A 23,759-nucleotide genomic window follows, 5' to 3' on the forward strand; every position below is an offset into this window, starting at 1 on the left:
TTTAACTTGATGAAATAAAGTACATTTTTGTTTTTAAATTCACACCAAACTTAAATTTAAAATGCATAATATTAAAATTTCATATAAATATCATTAATATTTATATACATTAGTTTATAATCTTAAATTTAAAATAATATAATTATATATTAAAATAATATTAATTTTAAAAACATGGTAAAAATAAAATTAAAATCTTTTTGGTCTTTTATCCCACTTTAATCAGTCAAATATGAACAAAAATATACGTCCCTCTTTTGGTTAAGTAATTTCGGCTATATTACCTAGTTTTACTCCTGACGAATTTCTGAAATATTTTGGATTGATTGATTAAAGATATTTATACCTTATGAATAAACGGTAAATTTCGCAGTGATGAATTAAATTTTTGTATGATATCAATAATTTCGATTTCGGATACCTAATTTTATTGAATATCAGTTTAATACTTTATAGCGAACGATTCAGCGTTTATTATCAAAAGGTTAAAAGCAATAAGTAAAAAACAAATAAAAACTGTACATACTTACCTGTGAGAAAGAATTCTCAGAGACCTGCTTTAGTTGACTCATAGGAGAGTCGTTCGATTTGGTTTTCCATAGCTACATAAGCGTAACCTCAATTTTTCAATAACTTTTCTTCTAAACATATGAACGGTCCTTCTCTGCATAAAGTAACGAACTCGGTATTGAAATGTGTTGGATTGTTTGAACATTTCCCTTCGTGTGATCATTTTCCGCATTTATGACATCTTTCAAGGTGTCGTGCTCTTCTTTTTGTTGCGGATTTTGACTTTCCTTTACCAAAATGCGTCTTATGATGATCTTTCCTGAGTTCTTTCCTCACTTCGTCCATTTTTCCTCTTATGAATGATACCAGTTCACTCGGGAAAACGTTATTGTTACGTTTAGTAATCATAGCGTGTAGTAGTAGACCGTGGTTCAAATCAAAGGAATTCTTCATCTCGTAAAACCTAAAAGAAATAAAAATTCAGAATGGAAGGAGAAGACTAGTTCTTTAGGGTCTGCTAGGGAAAGACCATTCGGATTCCATTTTCGAGAACTACACGAAAACAGAACATCTAACTTTAACAGAAATTCATATTACCCTTAAAAGATTCGAATATTCCCACACTTAGTTAGCTGTGGTGTCGAAATTGTGATTAACTTCATCTTCAACTTTCATTGGATTATCTATGTAACGTTTAACTCTGTGACCATTAACCTTAAATTCAATCCCATTTGAATTTATTAACTCTACTGTTCTGTACAAGAAAACTCTTTTGACTATGAATGGTCCAGACCATCTTGATTTCAATTTTCCAGGAAATAGCTTGAATCGTGAATTGAAAAGAAGAACTATGTCTCCTTCCTTAAATTCTTTTGAACTTCTGATTCTTTTATCATGCCATTTCTTCGTTCTTTCCTTATAGATTAACGAATTTTCATATGCATCATGTCTTACTTATTCTAATTCGTTTAGTTGACTTAATCGTAAATGTCCGGCTTCATGCAAATCAAGATTACATGTCTTCAAAGCCCAAAATGCTTTTTGCTCAATTTCTACTGAAAGGTGACATGCTTTTCCTTAAATGAGTTTAAAGGGTGTGGTTCCAATTGGAGTTTTGTAGGCTGTTCTAAAAGCCCAGAGTGCATCCTCCAATTTCATGGACCATTCCTTCGGATTTGATCCTACGGTTTTCTCTAAAATACGTTTTAAAGCTCGGTTGGTATTTTCAACTTGTCCACTTGTTTGTGGATGATAAGCGGTTGAGATTTTATGAGTTACTCCATGTCTTTTGAGAACTTTCTCAAGCTGATTATTACAGAAATGAGTACCCCGATCACTTATTAAAGCTTTCGGTGTTCCGAACCTAGCAAAAAGACGTTTTAGGAAGTTGACTACAACTCGTACATCGTTAGTTGGGAGAGCTTGTGCTTTCGCCCATTTAGATACATAATCAATGGCAACGAGAATGTAGAGATTATTATGAGATTTTGGAAATGGCCCCATAAAGTCAATACCCCAAACGTCAAATACTTCACATACTTGAATGACATTTTGTGGCATTTCATCACATTGGCTTATTTTTCTGGCCCTTTGACAAGCATCACAGGATTTACAAAGAAGGTGTGCGTCTTTGAAAATTGTAGGCCAATAGAATCCAGCATCATAAACTTTTCTTGCGGTAAGTTGAGGCCCATAATGCCCTCCTGTTGGTCCTGTGTGACAATGGTTTAAGATTTGACTAGCTTCATCTCCGAATACGCATCGGAGTATTATTCCATCGGGACAACTTTTAAACAAATGTGGATCTTCCCAAAAATAGTGTTTTATATTACTAAAGAATTTCTTTCGTTTTTGGTACGACAACCCTTTTTCAAGGAATCCACATACTAAGTAGTTTTCAAAGTCTGTAAACCATGGAATTTCATTATAATCGATCTTCAAGAGATATTCATTCGGAAAGTTATCTTGTATGGCTGGTTCATTTAGCACTCCTAATTCGGGATTTTCAAGACGAGAAAGATGATCAGCGGCGAGATTTTCTGCTCCCTTTTTGTCTCGGATTTCAATATCGAACTTTTGTAAGAGTAAGATCCAACGGATTAATCTTGGTTTGGCATCTTGTTTTGAAAATAGGTATCTAAGAGCAGAATGGTCGGTATAGACCACCGTTTTAGCTAGAACGAGATATGAACGAAATTTGTCAAAAGCAAAGACAATAGCAAGGAGTTCTTTTTCAGTGGTTGTATAGTTCGTTTGTGCTCCTTGTAACGTCTTACTAGCGTAATAAATAGGTTGAAATTGTTTTTCAATCCTTTGTCCTAAAACGGCTCCCATTGCAAAATCACTTGCATCGCACATGAGTTCAAATGGTAGATTCCATTTTGGAGTTATCATGATCGGCGTATTAGTGAGTTTTTCTTTAAGAATATTAAAAGATTTGATGCATTCATCTGAAAAGATGAATGGAGCATCCTTTTCAAGGAGTTTATTCATAGGAGTGGCAATTTTAGAAAAGTCTTTTATGAAACGTCGGTAAAAACCGGCATGCCCTAGAAAACTCCTAACTCCTCTAACATTGGTGGGATGTGGAAGTTTAGCAATTACATCTACTTTAGCTCTATCCACTTCAATACCTTCCTTTGAAATTTTATGACCAAGAACGATGCCTTCTTTAACCATGAAATGGCATTTCTCCCAATTAAGAACTAGATTTGAATGCTCGCATCTAATAAGCATTCGTTCAAGATTAACTACACATGTTTCAAAAGTATCACCGAACACTGAAAAGTCATCCATGAAAACTTCCATGCATTCTTCTATCATGTCGTGAAAAATCGTCATCATGCACCTTTAAAAGGTTGTAGGGGCGTTGCAAAGTCCAAATGGCATGCGTTTGTAAGAAAAAGTACCATAAGGGCACGTGAATGTGGTTTTCTCTTGGTCCTCGGGTGCGATTGGAATTTGAAAGTATCCGGAGAACACGTCAAGAAAATAATAGTAACTATTCTCGGCTAACCTTTCCAACATTTGATCAATGAAAGGTAAGGGAAAGTGGTCTTTTCTGGTGGCGTCATTTAATTTTCTATAATCAATACAGACACGCCATCCTGTTACAGTCCTAGTAGGAATAAGCTCATCTTTTTCATTTGTGATGACAGTCATGCCACCCTTCTTAGGTACGCATTGAACTGGGCTTACCCATGGACTATCAGAGATTGGATAAATTAAACTTGCATCGAGCAGTTTAATAATTTCTTTCTTAACAACATCTTGCATATTAGGATTTAGTCTTCGTTGGCGTTGCACATATGTTTTATGACCTTCTTCCATAAGGATTTTATGTGTGCAATACGAAAGACTTATACCTTTAATGTCATGAATCTTCCATGCAATAGCTGGTTTATGAGCTTTTAGCACATAAATGAGTTGAGATTTTTCATTTTCAGTAAGAGAAGACGATATTATTACAGGTAATTCAGATTCACCATGTAAATAAGTGTATTCCAAATGGTTTGGAAGTGGCTTTAACTCTAATATCGGTGGTTCTTCTATCGATGATTTGTATCGATATCTGTCTTCCTCTTTTAACATTTGAAGTTCTTCTGTTGTTGGTTCGTAATCATTAGCCATAAGTGTAGCTAACATTTCAGCTTCATCAATTGGTTCAGTTCCTTCTCCTAAAGAACATTCTCCTGTTCCTTGTAATTCTGGAAATTCTTGTAACAATTATGCATGTGAATCTATAGTTTGAATATAACAACATGTATCATCTGCAGATTGCGGTTGTTGCATGGCTCTATCAACAGAAAAGGTAACACTCTCGTCCTCTATACTTAGGGTCAGTTTCTTACCGAACACGTCTATTATTGCTTTAGCCGTGTTTAAAAATGACCTTCCTAATATGAGAGGAACTCGAGAATCTTCTTCCATGTCCAGAATAACAAAGTCTACTGGAAATACTAAAGTACCAACTTTAACTAGCATGTTTTCCATTATCCCTCTAGGATATTTTACTGATCGATCGGCTAGTTGTATGCTTATTCGTGTTGGTTTCAATTCTCCAAGGTCTAGTTTAGCGTATAGTGAATACGGCATTAAATTTATACTAGCACCTAAGTCTGCCAATGCTTCTATTGAACTAAGACTACCCAGAAAACATGAAATTGTGAAACTTCCTGGATCTGATAATTTTTCTGGTATCTTATTCAATAGCACTGCAGAACAATTAGCATTCATAGTAACAGCCGAGAGTTCTTCCATTTTCTTTCTATTTGTGATTAGATCTTTCAGGAATTTAGCATACCTTGGTATTCCTGAAATCACATCAATGAAAGGAAAATTGACATTTATTTGTTTAAACATATCCAAGAATTTGGATTGCTCAGCTCCAAGTCTTTCTTTTCTCATTTTACTGGGGTAAGGAAGTGGTGGTTGGTATGGTTTAACATAAGGTTTTGCCTTAACTATGTTATCTTCATTAACCTTTTCAACTATCGGTTCTGTTTCCTTCTCTTGCTCAGGTTGTGGTGCATGTGTAGTAGGAATAGCGTCATCAGAAATTACAGGTATTTCAGGTAGTTTAAGTGTAATACCACTTCTCGTGGTAATGGCTTTAGCTGTTTTATTCCGGGGGTAAGCATGTGTATCGCTGGGTAGACTCCCCGGTTTTCTTTCACCTATCAACCTTGCTAGGTTGCTCACTTCTTGTTCTAAATTTTGGATTGAAGCTTGTTGATTTCTAAATGCTTGAGTATTTTGTTCATTAGTTTGTTTCTGAGATATGAAAAACTGCATTTGAGATTCAACTAGCTTCGATATCATATCTTCTAAATTTGGCTTTTTATCATCGGTTTGTGGTGGTTTATTTAGAAAAATAGTTCTTTGCTGATTGTAAGTATTGTTAGATACTTGTTGATTGCTAGGACCTTGTTGGATGTTGTATGGAACATTTCGGTTATAATTCTGATTTTTATTGTAATTTGGTCTTGGCGGTTGATAATTATTTTGATAATTATTTCCAGGCCTTTGGTTCATATATGAAACATTCTCTCTTTTTTCCATTGTTTGTTCAATACTGAGATAATCTTTTGTCAAATTTGGTCCTCCACACTGCTCACAACTAATTCGTATTGCGTGAATATCTTTAGTCATCTTTTCCATTCATCTCTCGAAAGCATCTAACTTTGCAGAAATGGAATCAAAGTCATGGCTAGAATCGGCTCTAGCCGTTTTAGATGATCTAACGATGTCTTTTTCTTGGTGCCACTCATGTGAGTAGGAGGCTGTGTTATCAATAATTTTGTAAGCTTCAGTTGCGGTTTTCTTCATAATGGAACCACCAGCTGCTATGTCGATGTCTTTTTGTGTAGTAATGTCGCATCCTTGGTAGAATATTTGTACTATTTGATAAGTGTCTAAACCGTGTTGAGGACATCCTCTCAACAACTTTCCAAATCTTGTCCATGCCTCATATAGAGTTTCATTTGGCTTCTGTGTGAACGTAACAATTTCTCCTTGAAGTCTCACGGCTTTAGATGCCAGAAAGAATCTTTTAAGAAATTTCTCAGCTAAAATGTAGTGACCCGAACTTTTCCATGTTTATATATATTAATTGAGATTGATATTTACATGATTAAATGTTTCCAACATGTTAAGCAATCAAACTTGTTAAGACTTGATTAATTGAAATATGTTTCATATAGACAATTGACCACCCAAGTTGACCGGTGATTCACGAACGTTAAAACTTGTAAAAACTATATGATGACATATATATGGATATATATATATATATAGTTAACATGATACTATGATAAGTAAACATATCATTAAGTATATTAACAATGAACTACATATGTAAAAACAAGACTACTAACTTAATGATTTTGAAACGAGACATATATGTAATGATTATCGTTGTAACGACATTTAATATATATATATATATCATATTAATAGATATTCGTACATCATAATATCATGATAATATAATAATTTAAAATCTCTTTTGATATTATAAACATTGGGTTAACAACATTTAACAAGATCGTTAACCTAAAGGTTTCAAAACAACATTTACATGTAACGACTAACGATGACTTAACGACTCAGTTAAAATGTATATACATGTAGTGTTTTAATATGTATTTATACACTTTTGAAAGACTTCAATACACTTATCAAAATACTTCTACTTAACAAAAATGCTTACAATTACATCCTCGTTCAATTTCATCAACAATTCTACTCGTATGCACCCGTATTCGTACTCGTACAATACACAGCTTTTAGATGTATGTACTATTGGTATATACACTCTAATGATCAGCTCTTAGCAGCCCATGTGAGTCACCTAACACATGTGGGAACCATCATTTGGCAACTAGCATGAAATATCTCATAAAATTACAAAAATATGAGTAATCATTCATGACTTATTTACATGAAAACAAAATTACATATCCTTTATATCTAATCCATACACCAACGACCAAAAACACCTACAAACACTTTCATTCTTCAATTTTCTTCATCTAATTGATCTCTCTCAAGTTCTATCTTCAAGTTCTAAGTGTTCTTCATAAATTCTACAAGTTCTAGTTATATAAAATCAAGAATACTTTCAAGTTTGCTAGCTCACTTCCAATCTTGTAAGGTGATCATCCAACCTCAAGAAATCTTTGTTTCTTACAGTAGGTTATCATTCTAATACAAGGTAATAATCATATTCAAACTTTGATTCAATTTCTATAACTATAACAATCTTATTTCAAGTGATGATCTTACTTGAACTTGTTTTCGTGTCATGATTCTGCTTCAAGAACTTCGAGCCATCCAAGGATCCGTTGAAGCTAGATCCATTTTTCTCTTTTCCAGTAGGTTTATCCAAGGAACTTAAGGTAGTAATGATGTTCATAACATCATTCGATTCATACATATAAAGCTATCTTATTCGAAGGTTTAAACTGGTAATCACTAGAACATAGTTTAGTTAATTCTAAACTTGTTCGCAAACAAAAGTTAATCCTTCTAACTTGACTTTTAAAATCAACTAAGCACATGTTCTATATCTATATGATATGCTAACTTAATGATTTAAAACCTGGAAACACGAAAAACACCGTAAAACCGGATTTACGCCGTCGTAGTAACACCGCGGGCTGTTTTGGGTTAGTTAATTAAAAACTATGATAAACTTTGATTTTAAAGTTGTTATTCTGAGAAAATGATTTTTATTATGAACATGAAACTATATCCAAAAATTATGATTAAACTCAAAGTGGAAGTATGTTTTCTAAAATGGTCATCTAGACGTCGTTCTTTCGACTGAAATGACTACCTTTACAAAAACGACTTGTAACTTATTTTTCCGACTATAAACCTATACTTTTTCTATTTAGATTCATAAAATAGAGTTCAATATGAAACCATAGCAATTTGATTCACTCAAAACGGATTTAAAATGAAGAAGTTATGGGTAAAACAAGATTGGATAATTTTTCTCATTTTAGCTACGTGAAAATTGGTAACAAATCTATTCCAACCATAACTTAATCAACTTGTATTGTATATTATGTAATCTTGAGATACCATAGACACGTATACAATGTTTCGACCTATCATGTCGACACATCTATATATATTTCGGAACAACCATAGACACTCTATATGTGAATGTTGGAGTTAGCTATACAGGGTTGAGGTTGATTCCAAAATATATATAGTTTGAGTTGTGATCAATACTGAGATACGTATACACTGGGTCGTGGATTGATTCAAGATAATATTTATCGATTTATTTCTGTACATCTAACTGTGGACAACTAGTTGTAGGTTACTAACGAGGACAGCTGACTTAATAAACTTAAAACATCAAAATATATTAAAAGTGTTGTAAATATATTTTGAACATACTTTGATATATATGTATATATTGTTATAGGTTCGTGAATCAACCAGTGGCCAAGTCTTACTTCCCGACGAAGTAAAAATCTGTGAAAGTGAGTTATAGTCCCACTTTTAAAATCTAATATTTTTGGGATGAGAATACATGCAGGTTTTATAAATGATTTACAAAATAGACACAAGTACGTGAAACTACATTCTATGGTTGAATTATCGAAATCGAATATGCCCCTTTTTATTAAGTCTGGTAATCTAAGAATTAGGGAACAGACACCCTAATTGACGCGAATCCTAAAGATAGATCTATTGGGCCTAACAAACCCCATCCAAAGTACCGGATGCTTTAGTACTTCGAAATTTATATCATATCCGAAGGGTGTCCCGGAATGATGGGGATATTCTTATATATGCATCGTGTTATTGTCGGTTACCAGGTGTTCACCATATGAATGATTTTTATCTCTATGTATGGGATGTGTATTGAAATATGAAATCTTGTGGTCTATTGTTACGATTTGATATATATAGGTTAAACCTATAACTCACCAACATTTTTGTTGACGTTTAAAGCATGTTTATTCTCAGGTGAATATTAAGAGCTTCCGCTGTTGCATACTAAAATAAGGACAAGATTTGGCGTCCATGTTTGTATGATATTGTGTAAAAACTGCATTCAAGAAACTGATTTCGATGTAACATATTTGTATTGTAAACCATTATGTAATGGTCGTGTGTAAACAGGATATTTTAGATTATCATTATTTGATAATCTACGTAAAGCTTTTTAAACCTTTATTTATGAAATAAAGGTTATGGTTTGTTTTAAAAATGAATGCAGTCTTTGAAAAACATCTCATATAGAGGTCAAAACCTCGCAACGAAATCAATTAATATGGAACGTTTTTAATCAATAAGAACGGGACATTTCAGTTGGTATCCGAGCGTTGGTCTTAGAGAACCAGAATTTTGCATTAGTGTGTCTTATCGAGTTTTTTTAGGATGCATTAGTGAGTCTGGACTTCGACCGTGTTTTCTTTAAAAATGATTGCTTAACATTTTTGTTGGAAACTATATATTTTTAACATATGAATATTATGTGATATATTAATCTCTTAATGTGTTTGATATTATGTGATAGATGTCTACCTCTAGAACAAGTCCCATTGACTCACCTAATAATAATGAAGAGTCAAATGTAAATTGGAATGATTCGTGGACTGATTCACAAGTTCCCGAAGAGGAACCGGAAGAAGAGTCGGAACCGGAAGAAGAATCGGAACCGGAAGAAGAATCGGAACCGGATGAAGAAATAGAACCGGTGGGGGAAATAATAAAACGGTTAAGTAAAAGAAAATCCTCAACCAACCGACCAAGGTTAATTATGGTCAATGGTGTTTCCGCCAAGGAAGCAAAATATTGGGAGGATTACCAATTCTCCGATGAATCGGATTCCGACGAGAATTCCGATGATGTTATAGAAATTACCCCAACTGAATTTAAAAAGGCAAAAGAAAATAATAAGGGAAAGGGCATAAAAATAGAGAAATCTAATTCCAACCCCGATGAACTTTATATGTATCGTCAACCCCCGAAGTCCTTAAGTTGTAACAATGACCCGGGAACCTCTAAACCACCAGGTTTTTCTAAACCAATGTGGATAACGACGCCTCGTATTAGGGGAACATCATATATCCATAGAAATTTTGCAAAACGAACCAAAACCGAAGAAGAAGAAACAAGCGAGTCGGAATAAGATAGTTGTATTAGTGTGGTGTAATATATGTAATATATTGTGCTTATGCTTTATGATATATGTAAAAATTGCTTGTATTAATAAGTATTTTTTTTTATGAATCTAACTCTTGTCTATTTTACAGTATAAAACACAAAATGGATAGACAACCCAATATTTTAAGAGACCTACCAGGAGACATGATTGATGAAATCTTGTCTAGAGTCGGCCAGAATTCCTCGGCACAACTATTTAAGGCGAGATCAGTTTGTAAGACATTCGAAGAACGTTCCAAGAATGCCTTGGTTTATAAAAGGCTTTCGTTCGAAAGATGGGGGATATCACATTGGGAAATCCATAAGTTACGATGTGTTTACTTTGACGCATATATTGCGGGGAACCCAAATGCTATTTTACGCAATGGGTTAAGAAATTATTTTGACTCAATATATCCGAATGTTGGACTTCGTGATTTAGAAAAAGCGGCTAACATGCAACATAAAGAAGCATGTTATGCTTACGGATTAGTAATGTTCGCTTCTCACCAAAGTGAGAACAAGAACATCGGGCTACAACTATTAAACAAAACGTTTCCACAAGTGACGGAGTCGGTAATTAGGGTAAGAAATGAGGTTTTTAGATTGTTACGGGACTGTTGGACATTACGTAACCCTCGTCCCTTTGACGACGTTACAACACGCTGTCTTATCAACGGCCATAACGGTTATGTTCCACAAGACCAAGGATGGGAAGTAGTCCTAGTAAAACCAGAATGCATGACTTGTTTCTGGATGTATGAATTACGTGTCTTTATTGCCTTTGCTGAACGACTTGTGTACTAGCTAGAATTATCTTCACAACTATCTTGTATCAAAGTTATTGTGTGCTATATTTCATGCTTTATGTAAAATAAGCGGTATTGTAAGTTTGTAAAATATTGTATAAAAGTTTGAACGCGAAATATTATTACAATCAGTTTTTCATATAGAATTGTAGTAGTTGAATTGTATATTAGCTACTAAGTATGAACTTAACGGGTAGGTACTACCCGAATTTAAACTTATAAAACGCTAATATGAAGAAAAAGCTTTTATAAATGAGTTCATATTATGCTACGAAATACTATTAACTACTCTTAATATTCTGTATGATTAACTTGTTCCATTTGACTATTTTGAAGGAAATGGCACCGACTACTCGACACACCGTGAATATGAATGAAGAGGAATTCCGTACTTTTCTAGCTTCAAACATAGCCGCAGTACAGGCTGCGCTACATACCAACAATAACCTTGGATCTAGCAGTACAGGAAATCGTGTAGGGTGCACCTACAAAGAATTCACTGCCTGCAAACCTTTGGAATTTGATGGAACCGAGGGACCGATCGGATTGAAACGGTGGACTGAGAAGGTCGAATCGGTGTTTGCCATAAGTAAGTGTACTGAAGAGGACAAAGTGAAGTACGCTACGCATACCTTCACAGGTTCTGCGTTAACATGGTGGAATACCTATCTAGAGCAAGTGGGACAAGACGATGCGTACGCACTACCGTGGTCAGCATTCAAGCACTTGATGAACGAGAAGTACCGTCCCAGAACCGAGGTCAATAAGCTCAAGACAGAACTTAGAGGGTTACGAACCCAAGGATTTGATATTACCACGTACGAAAGACGATTCACAGAATTGTGCCTATTGTGTCCGGGAGCATTCGAAGATGAGGAAGAGAAGATCGACGCATTTGTGAAAGGATTACCGGAAAGAATCCAAGAAGATATAAGTTCACACGAGCCCGCCTCCATACAACAGGCATGTAGAATGGCTCACAAACTAGTGAACCAGATTGAAGAAAGAATTAAAGAACAGACTGCTGAAGAGGCCAATGTGAAGCAAGTCAAAAGAAAGTGGGAGGAAAACGGTGATAAGAATCACCAATACAACAACAACAGCAATCGCAACAATTATCCCAACAATCGCAACATCAATCGCAACTACAACAAACGGCCCAACAACAACAACAACAACAACAGTAACAGCAACTACAACAATCATCCCAACAACAATAATAACCGCAACAACAACAACAATCAGAAGCAGCTATGCCAAAGGTGTGAAAAATATCACTCGGGGTTCTGCACCAAATTTTGCAACAAGTGTAAAAGAAATGGTCATAGCGCGGCGAAGTGTGAGGTCTACGGACCAGGGGTTAATAGAACGAAAGGAACAAATGGTGTCGGAACGAGTAATGGCGGAGCAAGTAGTGTCGGAGCAAGTTATGCCAATGTAGTTTGTTATAAATGTGGAAAACCGGGCCACATTATTAGAAATTGCCCGAACCAGGAGAACACGAATGGACAAGGCCGTGGAAGAGTCTTCAATATTAATGCGGCAGAGGCACAGGAAGACCCGGAGCTTGTTACGGGTACGTTTCTTATTGACAATAAATCTGCTTACGTTTTATTTGATTCGGGTGCGGATAGAAGCTATATGAGTAGAGATTTTTGTGCTAAATTAAGTTGTCCATTGACGCCTTTGGATAGTAAATTTTTACTCGAATTAGCAAATGGTAAATTAATTTCAGCAGATAATATATGTCGGAATCGAGAAATTAAACTGGTTAGTGAAACATTTAAGATTGACTTGATACCAGTAGAGTTAGGGAGTTTTGATGTGATAATCGGTATGGACTGGTTGAAAGAAGTGAAAGCAGAGATCGTTTGTTACAAAAATGCAATTCGCATTATACGAGAAAAAGGAAAACCCTTAATGGTGTACGGAGAAAAGGGCAACACGAAGCTACATCTTATTAGTAATTTGAAGGCACAAAAACTAATAAGAAAAGGTTGCTATGCTGTTCTAGCACACGTCGAGAAAGTACAAACTGAAGAAAAGAGCATCAATGATGTTCCCATTGCAAAAGAATTTCCCGATGTATTTCCGAAAGAATTACCGGGATTACCCCCACATCGATCCGTTGAATTTCAAATAGATCTTGTACCAGGAGCTGCACCAATAGCTCGTGCTCCTTACAGACTCGCACCCAGCGAGATGAAAGAACTACAAAGCCAATTACAAGAACTTTTAGAGCGTGGTTTCATTCGACCAAGCACATCACCGTGGGGAGCTCCTGTTTTGTTTGTCAAGAAGAAAGATGGTACATTTAGGTTGTGTATCGACTACCGAGAGTTGAACAAACTTACCATCAAGAACCGCTACCCACTACCGAGAATCGATGACTTATTTGATCAACTACAAGGCTCGTCTGTTTATTCAAAGATTGACTTACGTTCCGGGTATCATCAAATGCGGGTGAAAGAAGATGATATTCCAAAGACTGCTTTCAGAACACGTTACGGTCATTACGAGTTTATGGTCATGCCGTTTGGTTTAACTAATGCACCAGCTGTGTTCATGGACCTTATGAACCGAGTGTGTGGACCATACCTTGACAAGTTTGTCATTGTTTTCATTGATGACATACTTATTTACTCAAAGAATGACCAAGAACACGGTGAACATTTGAGAAAGGTGTTAGAAGTATTGAGGAAGGAAGAATTGTACGCTAAGTTTTCAAAGTGTGCATTTTGGTTGGAAGAAGTTCAATTCCTCGGTCACATAGTGAACAAAGAAGGTATTAAGGTGGATCCGGCAAAGATAGAAACTGTTGAAAAGTGGGAAACCCCGAAAACTCCGAAACACATACGCCAGTTTTTAGGACTAGCTGGTTACTACAGAAGGTTCATCCAAGACTTTTCCAGAATAGCAAAACCCTTGACTGCATTAACGCATAAAGGGAAGAAATTTGAATGGAATGATGAACAAGAGAAAGCGTTTCAGTTATTGAAGAAAAAGCTAACTACGGCACCTATATTGTCATTGCCTGAAGGGAATGATGATTTTGTGATTTATTGTGATGCATCAAAGCAAGGTCTCGGTTGTGTATTAATGCAACGAACGAAGGTGATTGCTTATGCGTCTAGACAATTGAAGATTCACGAACAAAATTATACGACGCATGATTTGGAATTAGGCGCGGTTGTTTTTGCATTAAAGACTTGGAGGCACTACTTATATGGGGTCAAAAGTATTATATATACCGACCACAAAAGTCTTCAACACATATTTAATCAGAAACAACTGAATATGAGGCAGCGTAGGTGGATTGAATTATTGAATGATTACGACTTTGAGATTCGTTACCACCCGGGGAAGGCAAATGTGGTAGCCGATGCCTTGAGCAGGAAGGACAGAGAACCCATTCGAGTAAAATCTATGAATATAATGATTCATAATAACATTACTACTCAAATAAAGGAGGCGCAACAAGGAGTTTTAAAAGAGGGAAATTTAAAGGATGAAATACCCAAAGGATCGGAGAAGCATCTTAATATTCGGGAAGACAGAACCCGGTATAGGGCTGAAAGGATTTGGGTACCAAAATTTGGAGATAAGAGAGAAATGGTACTTAGAAAAGCTCATAAAACCAGATACTCAATACATCCTGGAACGGGGAAGATGTACAAGGATCTCAAGAAACATTTTTGGTGGCCGGGTATGAAAGCCGATGTTGCTAAATACGTAGGAGAATGTTTGACGTGTTCTAAGGTCAAAGCTGAGCATCAGAAACCATCAGGTCTACTTCAACAACCTGAAATCCCGGAATGGAAATGGGAAAACATTACCATGGATTTCATCACTAAATTGCCAAGGACTGCAAGTGGTTTTGATACTATTTGGGTAATAGTTGACCGTCTCACCAAATCAGCACACTTCTTGCCAATAAGAGAAGATGACAAGATGGAGAAGTTAGCACGACTGTATTTGAAGGAAGTCATCTCCAGACATGGAATACCAATCTCTATTATCTCTGATAGGGATGGCAGATTTATTTCAAGATTCTGGCAGACATTACAGCAAGCATTAGGAACTCGTCTAGACATGAGTACTGCCTATCATCCACAAACTGATGGGCAGAGCGAAAGGACGATACAAACGCTTGAAGACATGCTACGAGCATGTGTTATTCATTTCGGAAACAGTTGGGATCGACATCTACCGTTAGCAGAATTTTCCTACAACAACAGCTACCATTCAAGTATTGAGATGGCGCCGTTTGAAGCACTTTATGGTAGAAAGTGCAGGTCTCCGATTTGTTGGAGTGAAGTGGGGGATAGACAGATTACGGGTCCGGAGATTATACAAGAAACTACCGAGAAGATCATCCAAATTCAACAACGGTTGAAAACCGCCCAAAGTCGACAAAAGAGCTACGCTGACATTAAAAGAAAAGATATAGAATTTGAAATTGGAGAGATGGTCATGCTTAAAGTTGCACCTTGGAAAGGCGTTGTTCGATTTGGTAAACGAGGGAAATTAAATCCAAGGTATATTGGACCATTCAAGATTATTGATCGTGTCGGACCAGTAGCTTACCGACTTGAGTTACCTCAACAACTCGCGGCTGTACATAACACTTTCCACGTCTCGAATTTGAAGAAATGTTTTGCTAAAGAAGATCTCACTATTCCGTTAGATGAAATCCAAATCAACGAAAAACTTCAATTCATCGAAGAACCCGTCGAAATAATGGATCGTGAGGTTAAAAGACTTAAGCAAAACAAGATACCAATTGTTAAGGTTCGATGGAATGCTCGTAGAGGACCCGAGTTCACCTAGGAGCATGAAGATCAGATGAATAAGAAATACCCGCATCTATTTCCAGAAGATTCGTCAACACCTTCAACAGCTTAAAATTTCGGGACGAAATTTATTTAACGGGTAGGTACTGTAGTGACCCGAACTTTTCCATGTTTATATATATTAATTGAGATTGATATTTACATGATTAAATGTTTCCAACATGTTAAGTAATCAAACTTGTTAAGACTTGATTAATTGAAATATGTTTCATATAGACAATTGACCACCCAAGTTGACCGGTGATTCACGAACGTTAAAACTTGTAAAAACTATATGATGACATATATATGGATATATATATATATAGTTAACATGATACTATGATAAGTAAACATATCATTAAGTATTTTAACAATGAACTACATATGTAAAAACAAGACTACTAACTTAATGATTTTGAAACGAGACATATATGTAATGATTATCGTTGTAACGACATTTAATATATATATATCATATTAAGAGATATTCGTACATCATAATATCATGATAATATAATAATTTAAAATCTCTTTTGATATTATAAACATTGGGTTAACAACATTTAACAAGATCGTTAACCTAAAGGTTTCAAAACAACATTTACATGTAACGACTAACGATGACTTAACGACTCAGTTAAAATGTATATACATGTAGTGTTTTAATATGTATTTATACACTTTTGAAAGACTTCAATACACTTATCAAAATACTTCTACTTAACAAAAATGCTTACAATTACATCCTCGTTCAATTTCATCAACAATTCTACTCGTATGCACCCGTATTCGTACTCGTACAATACACAGCTTTTAGATGTATGTACTATTGGTATATACACTCTAATGATCAGCTCTTAGCAGCCCATGTGAGTCACCTAACACATGTGGGAACCATCATTTGGCAACTAGCATGAAATATCTCATAAAATTACAAAAATATGAGTAATCATTCATGACTTATTTACATGAAAACAAAATTACATATCCTTTATATCTAATCCATACACCAACGACCAAAAACACCTATAAATACTTTCATTCTTCAATTTTCTTCATCTAATTGATCTCTCTCAAGTTCTATCTTCAAGTTCTAAGTGTTCTTCATAAATTCTACAAGTTCTAGTTACATAAAATCAAGAATACTTTCAAGTTTGCTAGCTCACTTCCAATCTTGTAAGGTGATCATCCAACCTCAAGAAATCTTTGTTTCTTACAGTAGGTTATCATTCTAATACAAGGTAATAATCATATTCAAACTTTGATTCAATTTCTATAACTATAACAATCTTATTTCAAGTGATGATCTTACTTGAACTTGTTTTCGTGTCATGATTCTGCTTCAAGAACTTCGAGCCATCCAAGGATCCGTTGAAGCTAGATCCATTTTTCTCTTTTCCAGTAGGTTTATCCAAGGAACTTAAGGTAGTAATGATGTTCATAACATCATTCGATTCATACATATAAAGCTATCTTATTCGAAGGTTTAAACTGGTAATCACTAGAACATAGTTTAGTTAATTCTAAACTTGTTCGCAAACAAAAGTTAATCCTTCTAACTTGACTTTTAAAATAAACTAAGAACATGTTCTATATCTATATGATATGCTAACTTAATGATTTAAAACCTGGAAACACGAAAAACACCGTAAAACCGGATTTACGCCGTCGTAGTAACACCGCGGGCTGTTTTGGGTTAGTTAATTAAAAACTATGATAAACTTTGATTTTAAAGTTGTTATTCTGAGAAAATGATTTTTATTATGAACATGAAACTATATCCAAAAATTATGATTAAACTCAAAGTGGAAGTATGTTTTCTAAAATGGTCATCTAGACGTCGTTCTTTCGACTGAAATGACTACCTTTACAAAAACGACTTGTAACTTATTTTTCCGACTATAAACCTATACTTTTTATGTTTAGATTCATAAAATAGAGTTCAATATGAAACCATAGCAATTTGATTCACTCAAAACGGATTTAAAATGAAGAAGTTATGGGTAAAACAAGATTGGATAATTTTTCTCATTTTAGCTACGTGAAAATTGGTAACAAATCTATTCCAACCATAACTTAATCAACTTGTATTGTATATTATGTAATCTTGAGATACCATAGACACGTATACAATGTTTCGACCTATCATGTCGACACATCTATATATATTTCGGAACAACCATAGACACTCTATATGTGAATGTTGGAGTTAGCTATACAGGGTTGAGGTTGATTCCAAAATATATATAGTTTGAGTTGTGATCAATACTGAGATACGTATACACTGGGTCGTGGATTGATTCAAGATAATATTTATCGATTTATTTCTGTACATCTAACTGTGGACAACTAGTTGTAGGTTACTAACGAGGACAGCTGACTTAATAAACTTAAAACATCAAAATATATTAAAAGTGTTGTAAATATATTTTGAACATACTTTGATATATATGTATATATTGTTATAGGTTCGTGAATCAACCAGTGGCCAAGTCTTACTTCCCGACGAAGTAAAAATCTGTGAAAGTGAGTTATAGTCCCACTTTTAAAATCTAATATTTTTGGGATGAGAATACATGCAGGTTTTATAAATGATTTACAAAATAGACACAAGTACGTGAAACTACATTCTATGGTTGAATTATCGAAATCGAATATGCCCCTTTTTATTAAGTCTGGTAATCTAAGAATTAGGGAACAGACACTCTAATTGACGCGAATCCTAAAGATAGATCTATTGGGCCTAACAAACCCCATCCAAAGTACCGGATGCTCTAGTACTTCGAAATTTATATCATATCCGAAGGGTGTCCCGGAATGATGGGGATATTCTTATATATGCATCGTGTTATTGTCGGTTACCAGGTGTTCACCATATGAATGATTTTTATCTCTATGTATGAGATGTGTTTTGAAATATGAAATCTTGTGGTCTATTGTTACGATTTGATATATATATGTTAAACCTATAACTCACCAACATTTTTGTTGACGTTTAAAGCATGTTTATTCTCAGGTGAATATTAAGAGCTTCCGCTGTTGCATACTAAAATAAGGACAAGATTTGGCGTCCATGTTTGTATGATATTGTGTAAAAACTGCATTCAAGAAACTGATTTCGATGTAACATATTTGTATTGTAAACCATTATGTAATGGTCGTGTGTAAACAGGATATTTTAGATTATCATTATTTGATAATCTACGTAAAGCTTTTTAAACCTTTATTTATGAAATAAAGGTTATGGTTTGTTTTAAAAATGAATGCAGTCTTTGAAAAACATCTCATATAGAGGTCAAAACCTCGCAACGAAATCAATTAATATGGAACGTTTTTAATCAATAAGAACGGGACATTTCATAAAACATATCATGTATCAATCGCCCATTCAGGTAACGATTCTAACCAATCTTTGGCTTCTCCCTTTAAAGTCCAGGGAAATAATATGAGATAGATCTGTTCATCCTCAACTTCTCTGATTTTAAATAGAGTACAGATCTTATTAAAGGTACGAAGATGTTCGTTTAGATCTTCCTTCGGCGTACCACTAAATTGGCATTGATTAGTTACCATGTGTAGGATTTGTCCCTTGATTTCATAATCTGGCGCATTAATGTCTGGTTGAGTAATGGCGTAACCTTGGCCAGTGCGTGTAGCTCTCATTCGATCTTCCATACTTAGAGGTTCCTAATTTTCCATGATTGAATTTGTTGAATCTGAATCACTAGAAGATTCTGATTTAATGGTTACTTCCTCGACAATCTCTGGTTGAGTAATTTGTGGTTCAGGAGGAATGATTAGTGGTTCAGGATCTCTGAATTGTCCTTGAGTATCCTCCGGGTTCTCAATTGTGAGGTCAGGTTCAAAAAATGAATTATCGGAAATTTGAATTGGAGTACTTGGTCGACTAGATGACGATTCTAAAGAAAAATCAACGGCAACAATATTGGCTAGATGTCTTGATCGAGTTACAGGTGGTGAACGTATGAAAGGTGGTGAACGTTTTGCTCGGTGCATTCACTGAATATCCTATTAGTTATAAAAATAAAAAAATTATATAAGTTATCAAATTAATAGACTTTTCTGATTTTGCCCACGTTTCGAATAGCCAATAGATGCATCAGGTAGCCAGGACCCTTTAAATTGGAAGCCCACAACTCGCCACTAACAAATTCAACTATTACTACGAACCAGAAAATTTTAGATGTCTATCAATTTAACCGCTTAAAATAATTTTATTTTTTTTTCAAAATTTTGAAGAAGATATAGAAAATTCTATGTCCTAAAAAACTAGAGCGTCGAGAAATAAGAGGAAGAAAAAGAGTGCGTCAAAAAACGTCGAAAAATAAAAGGTTGAAAAACAATAATAAGAAAGTAGAGCGACGAAACTTAAAAGTCTAAAAATTAAATATTAAAAGTTGCGTCTAAAGAAATTAAAGCTTAAAAGGAATTCTATATCCAAAACGGCAATAACTTAATAGGCACTAAAATCTATTAAATATTAAAGCGATAAGCGACGTCGTAAAATTCTAAAGCGTCTAAATCTTAATCTGAAGAAAAAACACTTAAGGGATTTTACGGCAAAGCCTAAAAATCTAGAAATATAAATTAACTACGGCAAAAACTAAGTTTAAAACTAATTACGAACGAAAAATATTACGAAATAAACGATAAAAACACAAATTATAACTAAAATGATAAAAATATAAATTTTATAAAAATATTATTTTTATATTATTATTTTATAAAAGTATTAATTTATATAATTAATAATAATATTAAAACTTAATATTACTAATTATAAACTAATATTAATAACTAATTAAATACTTAAACCCTAATTAGGTTATTAATTAATAATGATAATAATAATAATAATATGTAACCCTAATTCGATGGTCAAATGTACCAGACCTGTCACATCAACTCATGCGATCGCATGAGTTGAGTGTTATAAATCCATGCGGTCGCATGGTGTTGAATATCAGGCCTGATTTGTTGGGCTGCTACAGTTCTCGGCCATTTTACTCTTTTAATTAATTTTTTTTTTTTGAGTTTCTATTTTCTGTTTTTATTTTATAGAAAATATAATTTAATTAAAACTTATATTTTAAAAATTACTTATTAGTTTTTGTAACTAAAAAAATAAACTTTTTAATTTAAACACTTAAATAGATAAATATATTTTTTTCTTTTTTATGTTTTTATATTTTTAAAACTTGTGTAAATATATTTTTACAAAATTAGCTTAAAAACTAAAAAAAAAAAAAAATTTTATTATAGCGTTCTATGGCGTCCCCGGCAGCTACGCCAGAAAATACTTGATGTGTGCGAGGTGTAGAACGAAATAGATTATATTTCACTACTAAATACTATTAAATACGATATAATTTTACACAAGTTATTTATTTATTTATAGAATGGATATACCTAAACCTTGCTACAACACTTATAGGCAGTGTACCTAATCGTAGAGTAGTGTACTTTTTAGTAAGTCCGATTCGTTCCACAGAGAGCTAGCTAAGTTTAACGCTATATTTATTTGAAACTATATTTGTATATAAATAAATAAATATATATATATATATATATATATATATATATATATATATATATATATATATATATATATATATATATATATATATATATATATATATATATATATATATATATATATATATATATATATAAGCAGTAGTATTATTATTATTAAAGGGGGTTTTTACCGTTTAATGACCGGTTTGTCGATTTTATGTCTTAAGTCACAATTAAAACCTAATGTAAAATATTTAAATATAAAAATAACTTAATTTAAAGCGTAAAGTAAATGACGATAAATAAAAATGCGATAAAATAAAAGTACGATAATAAAAGTGCAATAATTTAAAGTACGAAAAATAAAATGACGATAAATAAAAGTGCGATAATTTAAAGTACGATAATTTAAAGTACGATAAATAAAATGACGATAAATAAAATGACAGTAAATAAAAGTGCGATGAGATATAAATTAAAGAAATTATGCTTATTTAAACTTCCGTAATCATGATGTTTGACGTGTTGATTTTAATTTATTACCATGGGTTAATTGTCCTTTGTCCTGGATTATTCGATATGTCCATCTTGTTTTTGTCCATAACAGTCCATCGGTCATAAATATAAAGTGCGAGTGTCCTCGTCAAATTACCCTTATACCCGAAGTCAAATATTCCAACTAACTGGGGACTTAAACTGTAACAAGGTCTTAATACTTTGTTAATGATTACACCAGGTTATCGACTGCGTGTAACCCAAGGTTTTAATACGTTGTTAAGAATTACACCAAGTGTCCTTGTATGTAATCCACCCCTGTTTTAATGAGTCCATTGACTATTAATTCATCCCCGTGTCTGGTCAAATGAACAATTATTAGTATTTATAAATATCCTGCCCATCGTGTCCGATCGAGTTTATGTGGTTATTTATAATTACCTCAAATTGTAAATCTCTATATTAAATTAACGAACTATCATTCAGTTAAACTAATATAAAGCCCATTAATAGCTCATAGTCCAATTTCCACATGTGTCGGTCTTTTGTCCAAACCCCAATTATGGTCCAAAGCCCAATAACCCAATCTTAATATTTAATCCAACATCACGATTACTTCGGCTTAAATAAACATAATAATAACTTAGCTACGAGACATTAATTTAAAAAGGTTGAACATAACTTACAATGAGTATTAATCGCGTAGTGTTACACGGACAGAATTTCGACTTACAAACTTAAAACATTCGCCACTATAACCTTATTATTATTAACTTAATATTAAAATTATAATTATAAAATATAAATATAAACATATTGAGAGAGAGTAAAAGATCAGTTGATGAAGGTGTAAATAACTCGTCGCCCAAACTTGCAATTTATAGCACTTGGCCAATAATTTGAGGCCATGTGATCGCATGGCCTGGGAGTGTTATTCCCATGCGATCGCATGGAGGCCTGGGACAGCTCACATATTTTTGTTTTCTTGTTTGCCGACGTTTTATTTAATATATATAATATAATATATATACTTATATATAATTATATATATTATATTATATTCTTGTGCATAGTTGACTTGTAATTTTAGGTCCGTTGCATCGCGCGTTGATAGTTGGTTCATGTCCCGGTTCCGGATTTTCGAACGTCCTTTCGTACGATTTAATATCTTGTACTTTGCGTTTCACGGCTTGTACTCTTATAACTTCTAGACGTTTCTCATCAATAATTTGAACCACTTGGATTGTACTTTGTACTTTTTAACTTTTTGGTCATTTGTGTCTTCAAATCGTCGAATCTGTCTTTTGTCTTCACTTTTTATTATTTAAACGAATATCACTTGTAAATAGACAATTGCAACTAAAAGCTTGTCTTTCTTGAAGGATAATGCTATGAAATATATGTTCATTTTTAGCATTATCAAATACACGCAAATCAACGTGTACTAAACTCAAATAGCATACGTCTGTTTTATAGTTCAGGCTAGGGTTTCTCTACCTGGAACAGAAGGGGATGTCAAGCCCTATGGATCCATATACAACTACTCGCGCCCACCAGTTCTTATAACCGGCAGTTACTAGTTACCAAAGCTAAGGGATTTTCGATTCAAACTCAGTGTAGAATTAAGTATGTACTTGTGTGCATTGCGTATAAAATAAAGTGCATGTATTCTCAGCCCAAAAATATTTAAAGCATTTAAAAAGGGATCTATAAAATCACCTTAGCAGCACATAAGGTCATTCACGAAATGTGACCGAAACTCGGAAAGCAAAATAATCGTAGATCTCAACCTAGAGAATATATGTTGGTCAATACATGTCTAACATGCTAGGTCGGGCCATAGTGTATCACAATCCTAATGCTCGAGACTGACATGCAAAAGTTAACAAAAGTCATCTTA

General features: G+C 33.9%; 1 non-coding gene across 1 annotated transcript; it reads left to right on the top strand.

Annotated features, from left to right (window-relative positions):
- Positions 1–5,926: 5,926 nt before the first annotated feature.
- LOC139850904 (small nucleolar RNA R71) lies at positions 5,927–6,033 on the top strand. The gene has a single exon (XR_011760280.1). It is a non-coding gene; the product is annotated as a small nucleolar RNA R71 (small nucleolar RNA).
- Positions 6,034–23,759: the final 17,726 nt, after the last annotated feature.

Source organism: Rutidosis leptorrhynchoides, chromosome 5 (genome assembly GCF_046630445.1).
Source record: "Rutidosis leptorrhynchoides isolate AG116_Rl617_1_P2 chromosome 5, CSIRO_AGI_Rlap_v1, whole genome shotgun sequence".
Lineage (NCBI taxonomy): Eukaryota > Viridiplantae > Streptophyta > Magnoliopsida > Asterales > Asteraceae > Rutidosis > Rutidosis leptorrhynchoides.